Source organism: Aedes albopictus, chromosome 2 (assembly GCF_035046485.1).
Source record: "Aedes albopictus strain Foshan chromosome 2, AalbF5, whole genome shotgun sequence".
In the NCBI taxonomy this organism is placed as follows: domain Eukaryota; kingdom Metazoa; phylum Arthropoda; class Insecta; order Diptera; family Culicidae; genus Aedes; species Aedes albopictus.
In genome coordinates, this window is record NC_085137.1 from 277,107,190 (window position 1) to 277,126,602 (window position 19,413).

Genomic DNA, 19,413 nt, shown 5'->3' on the forward strand with positions numbered 1-19,413 from the left:
CTCACCATCCTCCTGCTGTTGGGTCAAGACACCAGCTACAGCGACGTCGCTAGCATCGGTTTGGATGGTAAATTCCCGCGTAAAGTCAGGACTACCTAAGATTGGGGCACTGACGAGTCGCTCTTTAATAGCGCAGAAAGGTCTTTCCGCCTCATCGGTCCATTTAATAACTTTAGATTTAGTTTTTAGGAGATCGGTTAGCGCCGCTGTGATCTCGCTAAAGTCAGAAATAAATCTGCGGTAATAATTTACCATTCCTAGGAATCTCCTTAGTTTTGTTATAGTATTGGGCCTTTCATACTCAATTATTGGTCGAGATTTCTCTGGGTTGGCCCGTAAGCCTTGTGTACTGAGGAGATATCCTAGGAACGGTATTTCTGGAACGCCAAACTGGGACTTTTCCAGATTTATGGATAAGTTAGCATCTCTTAGTCGACGCGCAATTTCTCGCAGAAGCTGCTCGTGGTGCTCGAATGTTTCCGTCACCACGACAATATCGTCGAGGTAGACGAAAACATACGGTTCCAACACACCGTGACCCAGTACACGGTCCATTAGCCTGGCCAAGGTGGCGGGACTATTTACTAGACCAAAGGGCATACGGGTGTATTGGAACAATCCTTTGCCTTGCACGCTGAACGCTGTATACTTCCTCGAAGCCGGATGAAGTGGTATTTGGAGAAAGGCTTCCGAAAGATCTATCGTTGAGAGATAATTGGCTTTCGGGAGCTGGCCGAGTATGCGACAGGGGTGCGGCAAAGGATAGGCATCTCGCACAGTGCGCTCGTTAATTTTGCGCGCATCTAAGCAGAGGCGAACTTTATGTGGTTTGATTACTGGAACGCAATTCAATGACCACGATGAATTGCTGCGTTCAATGATCCCAGTATCTAGCAGGCGTTGCAGTTCAGTGGCTACCAAACCCTGAGTTTTCGGTGACATCACGTATGGAAATTGTCGGACTGGAGGTTTATTTCGCCATTCCTCCTTAATCTCAATGCGATGTTCGGTAAGTGGGGTCAAGGACAACTGACCCTGGCGGGCTGGCAAGAAAAGGGATTTTACTGCCTGAATTTCCCGTTGTTCCTCAATGGTTAAGATGGAAGCCGTCGGTGGCTGAGGGGGTTCTTCTTGGTCGATGTCGTCTACGAGGGCACATTCCCCGACAGTCGGTTGAATGTTAAATTTGGACCAGAAATCCATGCCGCAAACGCAACGAATGGCTAAATTTGGCACAACCAGGGTTGGAATTATTTTGGTTATGCCGTTAAAAGTAAATGGTAAATAAATCTGACCACGAATCTCCAACGGTTCACCACCAGCAGTGCGCAAATTTATAGGATTCGAGAGAGGATTGAGTTTACACGGATTTAGAGACGAATACACGTTATCATTAATCAGCGTAAGGTTACTACCACTGTCTAGAAGCGCCCGAATCTTTCGATCGTACACTGTCACAGTAGTATAGGGGCGATTATCGTTAGGGAACGGGTAGGTAATTAAACAAGTGATAGGCTCTTTAGGGTAAATATCTTCGGTGGCTTTAATGAAAAAGGTAGTCGATTGAGTCGGATACGCATTTACCGGTTCAGCGAGCCGCGCTTTTCGCTCGCTGACATGGCGTTTTTTGTACAATATGGGCAATTGTTAAAGGGGTAACCGCGGAAGCCACAGTTTTCGCACAGCACTGCTCTTGGCATACTGCACTCTCTTAATGAATGGTCGTAAATACCACAATTGTAGCACGTGTTATCGGGAGGAGGTTGATATGTATCAATCAGATTTTCGAGGGTTGATCGCGCTCTTTGTTGAGGCTGATTTCTAACGGGCGCATGTGATGCATTTTTGGGTGGATTTGGTGAGTGAGGGGGACGCGACGACTTTTGGGGATGTGGCTGGACTGGTGGTGACGCTGTCGATTGATGGGGTAGGTTATCTACTAAAGCTTTCTTGGGTTTTGTTTGACTGACGGTATTTACTGATTTCTCGATCCCAAACACTTTGTTGTAGGCGGAGAAATTAAGCGAATCAATTTTCTGACCAACCGCAATCAATGTGGGTAGATCAGTTATCGGAAGAAATGTTAATTGCTTGCGATAATCGATTCGAATATTTTGGAGCAATATTTGAACCTTTTCGTGTTCTGGTATCTGAACACACATTGTCCGGAAAAGTCGTTCCATTTCATAATAAAATTCGTGAAACGACTCGTTTCTTTGCTGGCGTCGCTGATAAATTTTCATTTTTATCAGTGCGTCCAAATCTGGATGCATGAAGGTTCTCTTTAGTTCCAGCACCAGGTGCTCCCAATTCAAAAATCGACCGGTGGAACGCATGGTCATATACCATTTTAATGCTGGTCCAGTAAAAAGGTGCACGGCCGATTCGAACAATTCAACGTCAGAAACATGCTCTGCCAAAGAGAAGGTTTGGACGATTTCTAAGAATTCGTTTAGTTTCAGTCCTTGATCTGTTCCATCATATTTGTTAATCTTCCATTGAGAAACAGGTAAAGTATGCCGGGATGGATTAGGCTGCTGCACTGGATAGAACGTTGGATATGGTGAGTATGGTATGGGCATTTGAGGTAGCTGTGATTGTGTAGGTTGCCGATTCGAATGTGGGGTAGTCGTTGGCTGCGAAGCGGTTGGTGCATTGTAATTGAACCACGATTGAGAGAAGATTTGCGGGTTCGGGGTAAACGTGTTTGAAGCCACTGTAGGCATTTGTAGTAATGACTGCGGGGTGGAACGGAAATAAGGCACATTTTTATAGGAGTTGGATTGCATTGTTTGAGGTTGATCAGCAAAACTAACCGAATGTGGATTTTGCTGCCGATCAGAATTTATTGGCGCGTTTGAATCTATTGTTCGTGTTGGATACACCATCGGCCGGCTAGAATCGAAAACTGAAGCTTGAGCAGATGATGTGGGTAGGGTGGTTGTTAGAACCTGCGCACTTTCCAACTCTTTTATGCGAGCATGCAGAGATTCAACATAGGCCTTATCTTCTGCGCACAGATTAGATAATCGGCACTGTTGCTGTGCAAGCTCTTGAGAAGAATTTTGTGGTTGGTTGCATGGACCACTGTCTACTCTCACGTTATTGCTAGGAACTCCTGAAGGACCTAGGACCTCTTGGTTAGCCGCGAACAAATTAATTAACGCCTGTTCATTGTCAATTTCGTGCTGAAAATTTGCAGTGTTTAATTTCTCAGTATAAAACTCTTTAGCTAAAACTACAACAATGTCCACAAATAGACATTTCAAAAATTCAGTTTCTTGTACGGTAATATCTTTGCATTTCAAAAGCTGGTAAGCTCTGTGAGCGTAATGCAAAAGTCTAGTTTTGCATTTAGCCCTCACAGTGCGGTCATTTTGTTTCACCGTTTCACTAATTTCCAAAAACATTTTCTCACATAAGCTAATTTCCTCCATTTTGTTCTCGCCTAATACTGCTTCTATAATCATTTTCTGCTCCTTTTCGGCTTTAAGATGCTCACGCAAGCTTCTCCGCCTGCGCGACAAAGTCGGATCATCTCTAATCACGATAGCACGCATTGACACTTCACACAAAAGCTCTTCATTTTCTAAATGGTCTACTCTGATATCATGGTACCACCCTAGCATCATTTCCGTAGCCTGCGTGAAATTTATACGCTCCATGGCTATCTGGTTTTAAACTGATTCACAAAATATAGAAATAAAATTCACTAAATTCCAAGCTAAATTCACAAAAGAAGTAATTTAATTCTATTCACTTTCAATTCACACTTAATTCAATTGGAAATAATTCTATTCAGGAAATGCAACAATGGGTTTATGAATGGCTGTCAATTGTTTAATGATTTCTATAGAAAGAACAAAGGTATTTAAGAAGGTTTTGTTAGAGCTTTCACACGAGGTTTTGTAATTTGGATTGCACAATTTAATAAACTAATACTGGAAAGAATTGGAGCAAAATTGATAATTTTCGATTTTGATTTCTCCCGGAGCACAATTGAAAAAAGTTCTAATTGGGAATTCAAGCAGAAACTTTTTTCAGACACTAATTCACGTTGGGCGCCATTTGTTACTAAATTACTATTTAATTCAGTATATTTAAGAAAAAGGTAAAGAAAAACACTAACACTAAGAAAAAGAGCAAAAAACTAATTCAAATTACAATTATTACAATAATTACAATTACAATTACAATAAAAAAATTTAAATAACTATTTACACTTAGCCCTCTCAGGGTCTGTCCGGGAGAATCGTTGGGCGGACTCACTTCCCAATCTTGCGCCGCGAATTCAATTTCATGCACGAAAGAGGGAGGAAAGGGAATTGCGCGCGAAATAATTAAGCTTTAATACTAAGAAGATGAATATTTACAATTTTAATTTATTAATTTTGGGGAAGGGAATTCAATGGGAAAAAAGGAATGCACAGTTCAACATCACCTGTCGGTACTCTTCGCTGAAAGGGGTCTCGTCCTTCGGGCCTCTCGCCGTTCGACCAGTTGGTGGTGGCCGAACCGATTTGCTTGCCGACGCCGTTGTCGACTATCGCGTTGGAGCACTGGATACCCGCCGAAAAAAACTTCCTCTGGCGTCCTGACTGAGCCGAGTTGGTCTGCGGGGCTTCGAATTCACAAAGTTGACGCAGAAATCGTCCGTTGAATGCCAATGTTGGTTTGGGCATCAACTTTCTGGGTCACTACTTCACTCCCGGTAACTATTTCGCCGCACAAGATTATCGCCGGCACTTACTACTTCACTCACGTAGGATTTCGTTCCTGAGAAATAGGTTTTAATTTCTTGTTAAAATAACGGACGAATTCAACTGTCGGAATTTCGTTACCGAAAAGAGACCTAGCTTGAGCCTGCTTAGGCTTATAAGGCATTCCATGACTCCGCAATTCCCAAGCATAGGAGAACATTTCCCGGGAGGGTTTGTCTCCGCAAAGTTGGTACCGCGCGCCATGATGAATATGTACATATAGGATAGGAAATGGTTTAACGTTGAGATACCAGGGGGATAATAGGGTATGGAAAATTCAAATTCAAATTTAATTCATTTATATTTTTATCTAATTCAGCTTATTTATTATATACATTTAATTTTAGTGTGAATGGTATCGTTGGAAAAGATTATGGGAATTTATTTACATATTTACAGGTTTGGTTTATTTATTCTAGTACTTAAGCATAATTATTTACAAATGAAAACAAACAAGAAAACGAAGAAGAAAACAAAAAGAAAAATGCAAAATTGGGATTGGGACCTATCACAGAGGTAACAACCTCTACGATTTATCCTGATATAAATTCTTATAGAGAATTCGGGATAAATTCTGATAGAAATCCTACCTTGAATCGAGGATCTCTGGGAGCAATACCAGGCACCCCCGTGAAAAACTCCAGGAGGGATAGGTCGTAATTCTTGAATTCTTGAATCCTTGAAAAAAAAATCTGTAAGGAATTCGGAAGTTTACCTGTCCGGGAAAAAAATCAAAAAGGAATACCGTCGTGCGGGGCTACTTTTGAAATGCGGGGCTACTTTGGACACTTTCGAATATGGATTTTTTGAATTCAAAATATGGTTCAAATCTGTTTGATGTCTTAGGAACTATTATAAAGCAATAGTTTTCCCTTCATTTGGTTGAAATTATTTTTCAAACAGACCGTTTATTGCTTGTCAGGACGCGAAAAAACATCGAATAAATCAATATAATATACATAACGTATCAGAACATTTAGTCTGTAGGCATTGCTTCTGCGGTTCATAAATTTCAAATGGTTGATCAATTCATTCAAAATGTATCAACGTAGCATATACAATCGAATATTTGTATCGTTATACGTTATAATTGACCGTTTCGCCCAAATAAAGGATTGATGGTCCCCTTTTTCAGGCTATCTATATAGCAATATCACGCTGCTCATAATACCAAAGGTAGCACAGAACCATCATAAAACGCATATTTTTATTGAAATTATGTATGATACAGTATACTACAGTATTGGTACAATGTAGTTTTCCAAATAACCCTGGAATTTGAAATGCAGTTTTGTTATAGATAAAAATGTCCAAAGTAGCCCCCATCCGGTTCTATATGAGATGTGTCCGATTGGTGTATGAACAACTTTTTTGTTTATTGATGGATTTAGCTCAAATTTTGCATACATCCTACATACATACTCACAATTATTGTGTATAAAAATTGCGGAAATTCATTCACTAGTCTGGGAGTTATAATGTCATAAAGTTGAAAAACCATGAAAAAGTGTATAAAGAATCCCCGCACGACGGTACCAAGAAAAATGGCGTGAAATATTCGGAGTTTTGTGAGAAATTTTGGGAGGCATTCCATAAGGTATTTCTAAAAAAGTTCTATAAGAAACCCTGACGGAATATCTGAAAAAATATTTGCAGCGGAATTTCTACATAGATTTTAACTTCCGGAATCGTCGCTTTGTCGGAAATATTTGCTAGATCTAGGAGCCCTTCTTGGTTTCCCGAATATCCAGATTTCTTCTTGATTTAAGTTGCTTTGCGAATAATCTTTCAGAGGATTTCAGAGATCTACAAGTATAGTAAGTTTACTTCTTTTTATTGATACGACCGAATTCGAATGAGTGTAATCAATTTCGTACCTTTTAATTCCGCCCTATGTTGCTTATCCTTTGACAGATTGCCTATTTCGACTGCCACTTGTAATCTTCCTCAGTGTCAGTTATCCACGACCGAATGTTTTATTTTTTGTCAGAGTAAAATTTCCTTGAGCACTCAAGATATTCCCTGAGTATTCCAGGTTTTTCCAGGGAGTAGACACCTTGTTGAGGGAATGCCGAAAGAATTCTTGAAGGAACTCCTGAAAAAATCCCTGAAGAACTCCTGGAGGGATTCTGAAGTAACTTCTGGATGAATCTCTGAAGGAACTCCTAAAGGTATCTTTGAAGGAAGTGCGAGAAAGATTATTGAAAGAAATCCCGAAGAAATTCTGAAGATAACTGAAGAGTTGGACCAACTCCTGAAGACATATTGAAGGAAGTTCTGGAAGGAACTCTTTGAGAAAACCTTAAAGGAACTACTGGAGGAATCCATTAAGAAATTCGAAATTCTTTGAGAAACCCTGGAATCCTTAGAGTATATCCTGGATGAAAAACCATTAGAAATCTCTGAAGGAACTCTGGAGGTATCCCTGAAGGAACTTCTAAAGGTATTCTTGAAGGAGTTTCAACAGGTATCCCTGGAAGAACTCCTGCAGAAACTTCTAGAAAAATGCTGAAGCAGTCTCTGAAGGAAGTATGGGGCAATCCCTGAAGGAACTCTTGGAGAAATCCCTAGAGGAGCTCCTGAAAGAATACTCTAAGGAACTTCTGAAATAATCTCTGAGAGAGCTCCTGAAAAAACTTCTACAGGAATCTACAGTTCCTTAAGGTAAAGCAGACAGTGGCAAGTTGGAACGGGTGGGATAAGATGAAACTGCAGGCTAACGTGATGTTATCGAATTATGACAAATCATTTGAAAGTTTTCGAATGAAGCAATATTTTGGTTAAGGGAAAATTTCCAAATCGTATTGAAATCTGTTTCAAATCTTCGCGTTTCATCTTCAGGTATCAGATATACGGCTCAGGCGGCACGTTCCCCTCCATATGGGGGATTTGTGCCTCGCACTTCATTGCCAATCATCACTTACCCGAGGGAAGAAGGATATGAAGGAAAATAAAGGACATGGAGAAAGGGATGGGGAAGGGAAAGAGGATGATAAACTGTATACAAACACCCCCGTAGAGATGCTTGCATAAATAAGTAAGAAGTTATGTATAATCAAACGATTTTTTACAATATCATTTTGATCTTACAGAACATTCAAATAACCTCATTCCTGCACCCCCGAAAGGATACTGAAAATGGTCTATTACCAACAACATTGTTGTGTTCGCATGGGATTGATTAGTATTACATACTGGAAAAACAGTGGCTGTTTTATCCAGATTTATCCCATGATTTTTTTCCAAAATTGTTAAATTCTGTGGAACATATGCAAACTTCATAAAATTGTTTGATAATAATTCTCATTCAAATGAAATGTCCAAGCATTTCTGTTTTAACGAAAATTAAACGTTCTAACCAACTCGAAACTAACCCAGAATAAAACGTTTAACTACAAAGCTTTGCCTTTAACATTTTTTCCTGGGTACAGAGGATTATGGTCAGTTAACATATGATATAAGTTAATACTGACGAACATTTTACCAGCTCATAATACTAGCAAAATGTAAACACTAATTAGCAGCCTAACTATGTATCTTTTAATTATATATTTACAAAATGCTAATATCATGACGATACTGTCTAAACACTTATTATTCTGGGAAAACATGATGGGATTCTCTTACAGCACGTCCAGTTTATGCTTTAGCAGAAGACCCCGAATGCCACCCAAAATAATTTTTAAGCTTAGCCAAAAAATAAAAAGCTCTTGCTGCTAAGCAACAAGCACCTGAAATGAGCAAAAAGGTAAGCTCTTGATATCCCTAAAATGCTTGCTTGCCTATCGCCAAAAATATACTCAGGGAAAAGACAAACCAAGATTAGCAGAATCATTGCACATCACGAACATCTTGCAATGGGTACGGTGATAATTCTTGATACATGTTTCCATACATCAGAATAATTCTGCATACTATGCAAAAATTACGATCTGCAATACACTCTACTAATCATCGGCAATGATGATATGAATGACAACACATGCAATAATCTTGACTCTCATGAGTGACTACCGCTTGTTACTCTGTCACTGTCAGCGACGAGGTAACATATGTGTTAAAAGTAGAAAAAAAAACACAAATCAAAACAGTACATGCACATTGAACGCAAACACTCGTGTTCCGTAGGTTGCATTCGTATACACTATACAGTTTTGCACTCTTCAAAATAAGTAGTCAGAGGTAATAAATCAGTAAAAACTGAAAACTGCATTGCGGCTATAGACCGATGCAACAACGCATACACATTTGCGGTAACTTCGCAGTGTATCAGCCAACTGCCAACTACCACAGGCATACGCATTGTACTTCAAACAGCTTCGAACTAATAAACTGCCGTTCTATGCTTAATTGTCCCATGTTATATGGGAATCCATTTTAACATGCGACAACTATGAGTAGAGCGGCAGTAAATTAGGCATTCCAAATAGGTAACACCACATGACTTAAAATGTACAATTATCCATAGGTGATATATGTACGCATACGGATAGAAAATACATTAAAAAGAGACTGATTACCGCAGCAATCCGCTACTTACGAACTTCAGAATGGAATGAAGACACAAGTTTGGATTGTTTTGGCTATTGTCTCTGGTACACTGAGAAAAATTCTATAGTATAAACAACCATCAGCACATGCTTAATCTTACCATGCCTTAAAATAGTAATGAAGAACACGTTTTCGATCATGACTACCATGTATTTCTTAAAATTACCATGCTTCAGCAACTAAACGAATAGTAATCATCACCATCGATCATGGTTACTTTCACTACACCATTCATGGTATTCCGTACTATTTTTCACTATAGATATAGTTAAACAAGCAAAATCCTGTCGAATCCCCCAAGAATTTGTTAAAGTTTTACACACACGGTTTCAAAAATAATTTGTTGTGGAATTAGTAAGTTTTACTTTATTTTCTAATAACTTTAAAATAGCAAAGTATATTGATTAGAATCTACAACAACACACAGTCCTGGTGATCAATTCGGCTGCAACTCTCTTAGCCAAAGTAAATTATTCTGGAGGAACCAAGGGGGAACGGCAGTAACATCCGGTGTACGTGAATCCGAGCCAGTGCTTGTTCGAGGATCCGCCTAATCCTGCTGGTGTACAAGACCTTGTACAAGACCAGAAAGAACGGCGCCAATGGACGATGGTGGAAGCATGGCAGAGGTTCGAGATACGATGTCGGACATCGGGGAGGTCGTGGAGAAGAAATATGAGGTATTAGGAAGTAGTAAACCCGGTTTTACAACAGTTCCAGATGCTTTTGGATAGCAGATGACCAGTAATGGAAGTTGGCAGCGCGATTTTGCTCACTTTCGGCTTAATTTCATCATTCCGGGAGGATAGACTGTTGAAACTTCCGTTAGAGGAGCAGCGACATTCAAGATTTCATCTGAAGAGAAAGCCAACTCATTCACAAAGTTTCTGGATATCGAATACTTTGCCCATGATTGTTCCGGTACGCCGCTTCGCAAACCGAAGTAAAATCATTTTGCTGCCAGAATAAAGTTCCGAAGCGGGAAAGTACACCGGTCCCGGATCCTTCCAAGTGCGCTAATGGATTATATCCCACGACACAGCTTCAATATATCGTCCAGGAAGTTAATAAAACCTACAAGATATCAAATAAATTCTAGTTTTTTTTCAAGTTTTTAAAACGTAAACAAAAAAAGCTGCACTGCCGTCGAACCACGCACATAGTAATTTTAACCATATGATGAAAGTCAAACGTACCATGCTGTTTATTTCACACATAGTAAAATAAACTATAAAATCTGGTTTAAAACCACCATAAAATGTAAATATAAGGCGGCATGGTAAATATGACCCGTCCATGGTAGTTTCAAGCAGGAATTATGGTCTACCAAAATCAAGTGGTAAAAGTGTTTTAATTTGACCCTCGATACGGTCATAATTACTATGTCCGTTTTTTCAGTGTAGTACTCACCGTTACAGTTGGTAAATACTATCGGAATGAGTTGGGTACACATACACACGGTGACACAAAATGCCCGTACATTTGTATGTGCCAATACCAGACAACAATCTAAAACGGTAATTGCCTGAAACTATCAGAAATACAATTTGCTATATTTCCGCACACACGAGATTTAAGCACTTAACTACACATTCCTCACATGCACTTTATACTCATCTCATGAGCAAGTCACTATGAGCGCCAAAAATTACGATAGAACATAAACAATTCTAAATTAAATATGAGCCATCGTTTGGCGTCCACTACCCAACGAACACCACCACTTCAACAACCACAATGAACTTCTGAAATAATCTCTGAGAGAGCTCCTGAAAAAACTTCTACAGGAATCTACAGTTCCTTAAGGTAAAGCAGACAGTGGCAAGTTCAGGGTGTCTACTCATAAGACAAAATAAAATTCCCTGAGTTTTCCAGGTTTTTCCAGAGAGAAATTTCAAATATTAATAAATCAAAAATTAGCATAATTTTTATAAAATTTCTATACTTCTAAAAAATTATACAATAATATCCTCAAAACTTAAAATAAAAATTTAAGGAAAAATGTGCAAGATTTATTGTTCAGGAGATTCCACTAAATCGTTGCATTTTTTTAAAGAACTGTTCAACAAAAATCTTTCGAAAATAATGGAAAAATCTGTTGAGGATTATTTTTAATCTTTTCCCAAGGTTCTTTTGGGTTAATTGCAAAAAAATGCTCTGACATTTCCACCTACAATGACATCCAAATACTCTAAAAAATCAGGAAAAAAACATTCAGGAGTTCAATCAGTAATTCCACAGACTCTACTCCCTATGATCGCATAACTGTCCCATATGAATAGGAAATCCAGCAAATATGGGACTGATATGCGGTCATAGGCAGTATGCGACAGTTAAATTCCATACACAGTTTTGAATTTGAACTTGGATGTTTGAACTGTGCTGGTGGTGTAGTAATGAGATTTCGAAATTCTACCCGTCCGCGTTGAAATTTAAATCCGTCCAGAGTTCCTGATTTAAATTCGTTTCCAGTTTCTCGCAGTTTTCTCTTGAAATTATCAAAAATATTCTTTTCTGGCTTTCTCCAGTTTTCCCAAGTACATCCAGAGGTTTTTACGCATTTCTGATATTCTGCTAACTATTTACTTAGAGTACGTACCCCGGGACTTTTTTCAGAGTTTCTCGCTGGATTCCTCCTGTAGATCTTTCCAAATGTTTTCCTAAGTTCTGCCAGGAATTTCTCTTAGTAGTTTCGGGACAGTTTTCCAAGAGTTTCTCTAGGGATTTTTGCAAAAGTTCTTCTAGGGATTTTTTTACCAAGGCAGTTTCCAGATATTCCTCGTGGATTTCCTTGCGGGATTTCGCACCTAGTTTCTCTCGGGATTAATTTTAGAGGTTTTCAGAGCTCCTCCTTAAATTTCCTTAATATTTCCTCCTGGAATTGGTCCCAGAACTTTTTGCCGAGACATACCATTTTCTCTCAGGATTTCTTCCTTAGTTCCTCTCGATACGTCTTTGCAAAGATTTTCGCAAAATTTGACCGAGATTCTTTCAGATACTTCTCAAGGAAGAATTTTCTACAAGAAATCTCGTAAGTTATCCCAGCAGATATTCCGAGAAAAAACTCTTGGAAAAAATCCAGTAAGAACTCCGAGAGTAATTTTTAAAAAAAAAATCCAAAGAGGAGCATCCATAATCTCGGGATAATTTCTGGTAGAGGTTCCGGGAAGAGCTCTGGAAATATGAAATTCTGTAAGAAAATAATCTCAGGTGGATCACTGCAAGAAATTAGATATTCAACTACAAGGAAAAGTTTTGGAAAATATCCGAAAAAAATCACGGAACGAACTTTATAAGAAACACCAGCAGTATCTCCTGCAGAAATCCCAGAAGACTCTCTAAAACATCTAAGGAGAAAGTCCAGGATAAATTTAGAAAATCTCTGAGATATCCCAGAATCAACACCGGGAGGAATCTTTCTCTGAGAAGCTCCGAGAAATCTCAAAAGAAATCCCGCGACAACATTTGGGATATATACCAGCTGAAACTTCTGTGGAAATCCAAGGAGAAGAATGCTTTCGGAAATATCTTGACGAAATCACAGGAGACTTCGGAAGAAATCCCGGAAAGAGTTCCCGCAGAAAATAAGTGCAAAACTCATTAAAACGTTGGAGGACCTTTAGTAGAAATCTTAGGAATAACACCTTCAAGAGGAATTCCGAGAGAAACTCTAACAGAAATTCCGCAACAATATCTGCGGTATATCCTTAGAGAAACTGTTGTGGAGATCTCGGGATGAATCCTGTTAGAACCCACGGGAGCAATATTAGGAAACTTTCTAGAGAAATTCACCATGATCCCCGTAAAAATTCCAGAAAAAAAAATCAATCGGAACTGCGGAAGATTCTCAAGGACGAATCCCGGAAAGAAATGTTCGAATCTAGGAAAAATGCTGTTAGGAATCCGGAAGGAATTCAAAACGGAATACCAAGACAAATGGCGTGAAAAAATACGGAAGAAATCTAGTAAAAAAAATTCTGGGAAAAATTTCAAGAGGTATTTCCAAAGAAATTCCAGAAAGAAACGCTGACAGAATTTCTGGAAAAACCGACCCAATTTTTTTCATTTTCATTTTTTTTTTTCATTGGTCCAAAATTTCCCTGAGTCATCACGATATTCCCTGAGTATTCCAGGTTTTTCCATGTTAAATAAAATTCCCTGAGGATTCCCGGTTTTCCAGGTTTTTCCAGGTAGTAGACACCCTGAAGTTGGAACGGGTGGGATAAGATGAAACTGCAGGCTAACGTGATGTTATCGAATTATGACAAATCATTTGAAAGTTTTCGAATGAAGCAATGTTTTGGTTAAGGGAAAATTTCCAAATCGTATTGAAATCTGTTTCAAATCTTCGCGTTTCATCTTACCTCAACCGTGTCAACTTGCCCCGGTGTCCCTACTCCTTGAGGAATTCCTGTTGGAACTCCAGGAGAAATTCCTGGAAGAACTGTTGAAGGAATCCCTGAAGGCAGTGTTGGGAATACTCACATCACGCAGAAAAAAGCATGGTAAAATCAAAAATATTTCAGGTAAACTCAAATAAATTGTCAATTTGTTCTGGCAACAAAAATAAAACTGTTTGGAGCAAATTGAACGTCACATTTGAAGCAAATTCAATCCATTTTTGAAACAAACATGTATCTTCTGACAGGTTATGTTAGAAACAAATATAAAAATTTTTGTTTTTTTTTGTGGCAGGTCGGCCCTACGGAAATATTTGTTTTCTTCTCTAGGAAAATCCACTTCCCGCGTGGCACTTTCAATGCCAACATCATGTAGATAACATACGCTCCCGAAATCAATGAGATTTCGTGGAAACTTTTGGTGAAACTTGCCTTTTTTGCAAGAGGAAATCTTGTTTGGTGATGCAGCTGGAACTTGAGAGTTTTGTTTATGTTCTCGACGGCGAAACGGGGGGGAGTCGGTTTTCTCGGTAGGGCGATGGAAGTGCGAGTGAAAAATCCGGGTTCAGAATCGCGCTACAATATTCGTTGGTCAGTCGGTTTTCTCGATAGGGCGATGGAAGTGCGAGTGAAAAATCCGGGATCAGAATCGCGCTACAATATTCGTTGGTCAGTCGGTTTTCTCGATAGGGCGATGGAAGTGCGAGTGAAAAATCCGGGATCAGTATCGCGCTACAATATTCGTTGGTCAGTCGGTTTTCTCGGTAGGGCGATGGAAGTGCGAGTGAAAAATCCGGGTTCAGAATCGCGCTACAATATTCGTTGGTCAGTCGGTTTTCTCTAAAAGCGAACGCGCAGACACAAAAGACTTTACGACCGAAAGACCGAAGGGAGGAATAAAGAGAAAACACTTGTTGTTCGTAGAAAAACGCACTTTGGAATGATTTATTCAATAACAGCTTTTGACAGTTACAGTGTTGCCGCCCTATCGCGGAAATAGTTCATGGTATGTCTCTCTTGTGTAGTATTGATCGATGGGCATATGCGAGGGTGTGCGGTTGTATTCTAACACCCCCCGTCAAACGGATAGCCCGAGCAATTCCCGTAGCTTAACAAACTGAGTCTTATTGAGTCCTTTTGTCATCACATCAGCGATCTGACTGTCTGTTGGAACATACACTAAGCGAATCACTCCTTTTTGAATCTCGTCCCTAACAAAATGGTATCTCACATCAACATGTTTTAACCTCTTCATCTTCTTATCATCTTCAGCCACTCTAATACACGCTTGGTTGTCTTCGAAGATCACTGTAGGTTCATCGATTTTCACGCCCAAGTCCACCAGCAACCGTCGTAGCCACAGAACCTCCGTCACGGCTACGCTGAGCGCCATGTACTCAGCTTCAGCTGAAGACAGCGCTACCGATGTCTTCCTTCGCGTTGTCCAAGACACTGTCGCCGAGTAGACCTTGAAAATGTAACCGGAGACGGATTTTCTATCGGTGACGTTCCCCGCCCAGTCGGAATCAGCATATCCGGTCATAACTCCGTCCACGTCATCCCGTTTGAACACTAGCTTCAGATCCACAGTCCCGCGTATGTAACGCAAGACTCGCTTGAGGTGGCTCCAATGTACGTCGGTGGCACAGCTTTGAAAGCCGCTGAAATAGTTCACTGCTGCGCTTATGTCGGGGCGGGATGTCACTGTCACGTACATAAGGCAACCGACGAGTTCCCTATACGGTTGCGTAGTAAACTTCGACGGACTGTGGCCTTTTCCAGCTTCAGTCCAGCTTCCATTGGTGTAGGCGCAGCTTTGCATTCTCCCATACCAAAACGATTCAAAAGACTTAGCAAATACTGCTTCTGGTTGATCTGGAGCACGCCCTTCTCTCTATCACGCTCAATCGCCAGGCCGAGAAACATTTTGACATCGTTTAGGTCGGTCATTTCGAACTCCAGGCTCAACTTCTTCTTCAAAGCATCAACGACGGAAATGGAACGACTGGCTATTATGATATCGTCGACGTAAATAATCAGGAACACTGCTTCTCCGTCTTTCCAAGCGATGTAGAGACAGCTATCCGGCTGACTTTGCCTGAAGCCGAGGTTCACGATGAAGTCTTGGAATCGCTTGTTCCACTCACGTGAGGCCTGTTTAAGGCCATACAAAGACTTCTGCAGTTTGGCCACCAAGTCCCCTGCACCGAACTCGTCTGGAAGCCGCATGTAGATATCCTGTTTCAACGTTCCATTTAAAAATGCGGTCTTGACATCGAGCTGATGCAAGTGCATGTCTCCGAAGTTCGCAACAGCTAATACGGCACGCAAAGTAGTTAGCTTTGCTACCGGAGAGTACGTGTCCTCGTAGTCGAAGCCTCTACGCTGGGTGAACCCCCTGGCAACAAGCCGCGCTTTGTAACGATCGACGGCACCGACTTCGTTGCGCTTGATTTTAAACACCCATTTGCTGTCAATCACGGTCCGTCCAGTCGGCAACGAAGTGAGGATCCAGGTCTTGTTCTTCTCCAGTGACTCGATCTCTTCCGTAATCGCCTGCTTCCAACGTTCCCAGTCGTCTCGTTTCTTGAGTCCAGCGACGGTGTTAGGCAAATCCTCAACGAAATTTTCTGCACTCAACGCCAATCCGCACGACATCTCATAGCAGTCGAACCATACTGGATCTTTCCTCGCTCGTCCACTTCTCCGTACTACTGCTTCTTGCACTTCGTTTTCTGGAACATCATCTTCTGAAGACACCTCTTCCGGCTCCGGTTCTGCAACAGCACGCTTCTTGAAAGACAGCTCAACCTCCTTCGTTGGTGCTTCCTGAACTTCTTGCTTGCCGCCGAACAGCGAACACTCATCGAACACTACCCAAGTAACCACGAAGCCGTATATAAGTGCATCAATTTTGCCATATATTGATAATTAAAATTATGAATATAATGCTGCATTACTTTATACACCTCATTGAAGCAATATTAAAGTCGAAAAGGGCCCCACTAAAATCAAATTAGTGCCACATATTGCAGCACGCTGACAGCCATAACTAAAGTAATATAAATGCATGTGCTGTACATTTGCATTGCACATGCTTGATACGTGCAACACGAAAAACCAAAACAAAAATCTATTTTTAGCACCGTTTTGTTATCGACGGTACTGATGCCCCCACACATGAATGTTTTAACCATTATTTTTTTGTCGTCAGATCGGGAGTCGAACCAGAAGTGTTGAAGACCGCTAGATGAGTTCCATACGCGCTGGCGCCTTGGACCGTTTCTGCTGCAGTGATAACAACAGATATTTCATTAACTAAAAGGAAACTGTTCTTCTGTCTCAATCATTGTAGGAGGGTAAAACGAATATGTCATATGTAATAGAATACAGTAAACTATCACATTCCGATAAATTACTGATAAATACATAATGCATTTTAGAAGATATTTAATCAACATAAGAACATTAAAACCTCGACTAAAACACCCTTCGCACACTGCTCATATGCGATTTGCTATTTCCATCGTTATTGGCATGAGATAGCAGCCTACAAAAAAGAGAAAAGTTCATCTCTAAATAGGTTTTGCTGTCGTCGATCGGTGGCTCAAACGGGGATTAAGTTGGTCGGGAGTCGAACCAGAAATGTTGAAGACCGCTAGAGTTGACCGTAAAGTTGTTCAATCTTCTTGATTTCATTTGTTTACCATTAGAGTCAAGCTTTTATAATTGTATTGTTAGAGCAAACTTTGCTAGTTTGTACATTGCATTTATTCAGTTTTTGCAGTGTTGAATTATTGAACTATCTTATAGCACCTTTTAATAAACCCGAATGTAAAGAAAAATGCAATGCATCATCACATTGATAATGCTAATCTAAAGGATTATTGCATGACAAGTGTGGAATTACTGCATTTCGCATTGCAAAGGTTGATATTCAGTCTAATTCGTGCAATGTTATAATGCTTGTGGTTACTTGGGTATATCTCTCGCCACAATAACCTTGCGCTTCTCTGCATCCCACAAACGATAGCCGTTTACTGTGTATCCCACCATATACAGCTTCCTTCCTTTGGGGTCCAGTTTGGTTCTCAGCTCCTTCGGAATGTGGGTGTACGCCGCGCAGCCGAAAATTCGCAGCTTGCTGACATCCGGCTTGCGGCCAGTCCACAGCTCGTATGGTGTCTTGTGTACATCAACAGCAGCAGTTGGACAACGGTTGGTAACATATGTGGCCGTGTACACAGCCTCGCCCCACATCTCCTTTTCGAAACCGCTCTCCGCTAGAATGGCCCTGGCGCGCATCCTTTCGGACACGCCATTCTGTTGCGGCGTATAGGGGATGGTCGTTTCCATTGCTATACCTTTGCTCCGACAGAATCGCCGCATTTCACCCCCAACATACTCTCCTCCGTTATCGGTCCGGAGCCGAGAGATTCTCGATCCGAAGTGAGCGGTTACAAGAGCTTCGTATTCACGGAAACATTGCAGCACTTGATCTTTCGACGACATCAGGTAGATTATTGTAAAATGAGAGTAATCGTCGATGAAGGAGACGTAAAACCTGTTCCCATCCCAAGTCTGCGGGGTCATTGGACCGCAAACGTCGCTATGAACAAGCTCCAGAGGGCGCGACGATCGCCTTTCCTCGCAGGGTTCAAATGGTAATATAACAATCTTACCTGATAGACACGCCTCACACAACGGTTTCGTCGTCGAAGTCTGCAATGTTGAATCCGTCCACCATTCTGTGCCGGGTAAGCTGCTTCAGGTTGTCGTTACCAACGTGTCCATAACGCTGATGCCACTGCAACACATTCTGCGACACTTTTCCGGAAACTAGCGCACTCCCCATTTCACTTTCTTTGCAGTACACATCCAGCTCGTAAAGTTTGTCCTTGAGCCACCCTACCGCCCAAATCACACCGTCCTTCGAGATTTCCGCTTTTTCTTTGTCGAAACTCACTTTAAATCCCAACCGTGCAATTCGTTTGACGGAAAACAGGTTGCAGCTCAAACCAGGCAGGTATAAAACGTCTTTGGCTTCGACCTTCGTGGTTTTCCCGTTCACACGCACGTACATCATTACATGGCCACTGTAGTCCACTACTAGTTTCTGTCCATTCGCAACCAGAATCTCGATCGGTTTCGGTAACCGCCGCATCGACACGAAGAAGCTAGAGTCGTTGACCATATGGTCTGTCGCGCCCGAATCGAGAAACCATCCGATCTTCACGAAATCCTCCATATCGGTTGCTACGAAAGCCACTTCTGGTTTTTCTTCACGCACACCAACGTTTGCCTTCTGTGTACTGCCCACGTCGCTCTTCTGTTTCTTCTCAATCACTTTTCCCTTGCGATCAGTCTCCGTATCGATTGGACGTATTTTCAATTGCGAGAAGCTTTTCTGTTAGTGTGGTGTGATGGCTCTCAATTCACGAGAGAACACATTTATTGTCGCGCTTATCTTTTATTAGAGTCCTGCGGCGGTCGTACGCTCGCAATGCATACCGCCGCATGACAGTCGCAAGGCAAAACAAAAGAAAAAGTGTTCCCGCCAAAAACAAAAGCACGTGGGTTTCGCGAAGTGACAGATGTTTTTGAATGTATTAGTGACGAACGGCAAGAGTAGCTCAGTGGAATGAGTGTTCTTGCTGTCAAACCCCATATAGTGGAATTATATACTTCTAAATCTGGTGACG

General features: G+C 41.0%; 1 long non-coding RNA gene across 1 annotated transcript in view; it reads right to left on the reverse strand.

Moving 5' to 3' along the window:
- Positions 1–18,304, reverse strand: part of LOC109398137 (copia protein) — a 50,235-nt gene extending 31,931 nt beyond the window's left edge. Inside the window, exons 1-3 of the long non-coding RNA XR_009996905.1 lie at positions 17,740–18,304; positions 10,722–16,584; positions 4,442–4,776 (exon numbers count right to left, since the gene is read on the reverse strand). This is a non-coding gene — a long non-coding RNA (copia protein). The remainder of the gene's footprint in view (positions 1–4,441; positions 4,777–10,721; positions 16,585–17,739) is intronic.
- Positions 18,305–19,413: the final 1,109 nt, after the last annotated feature.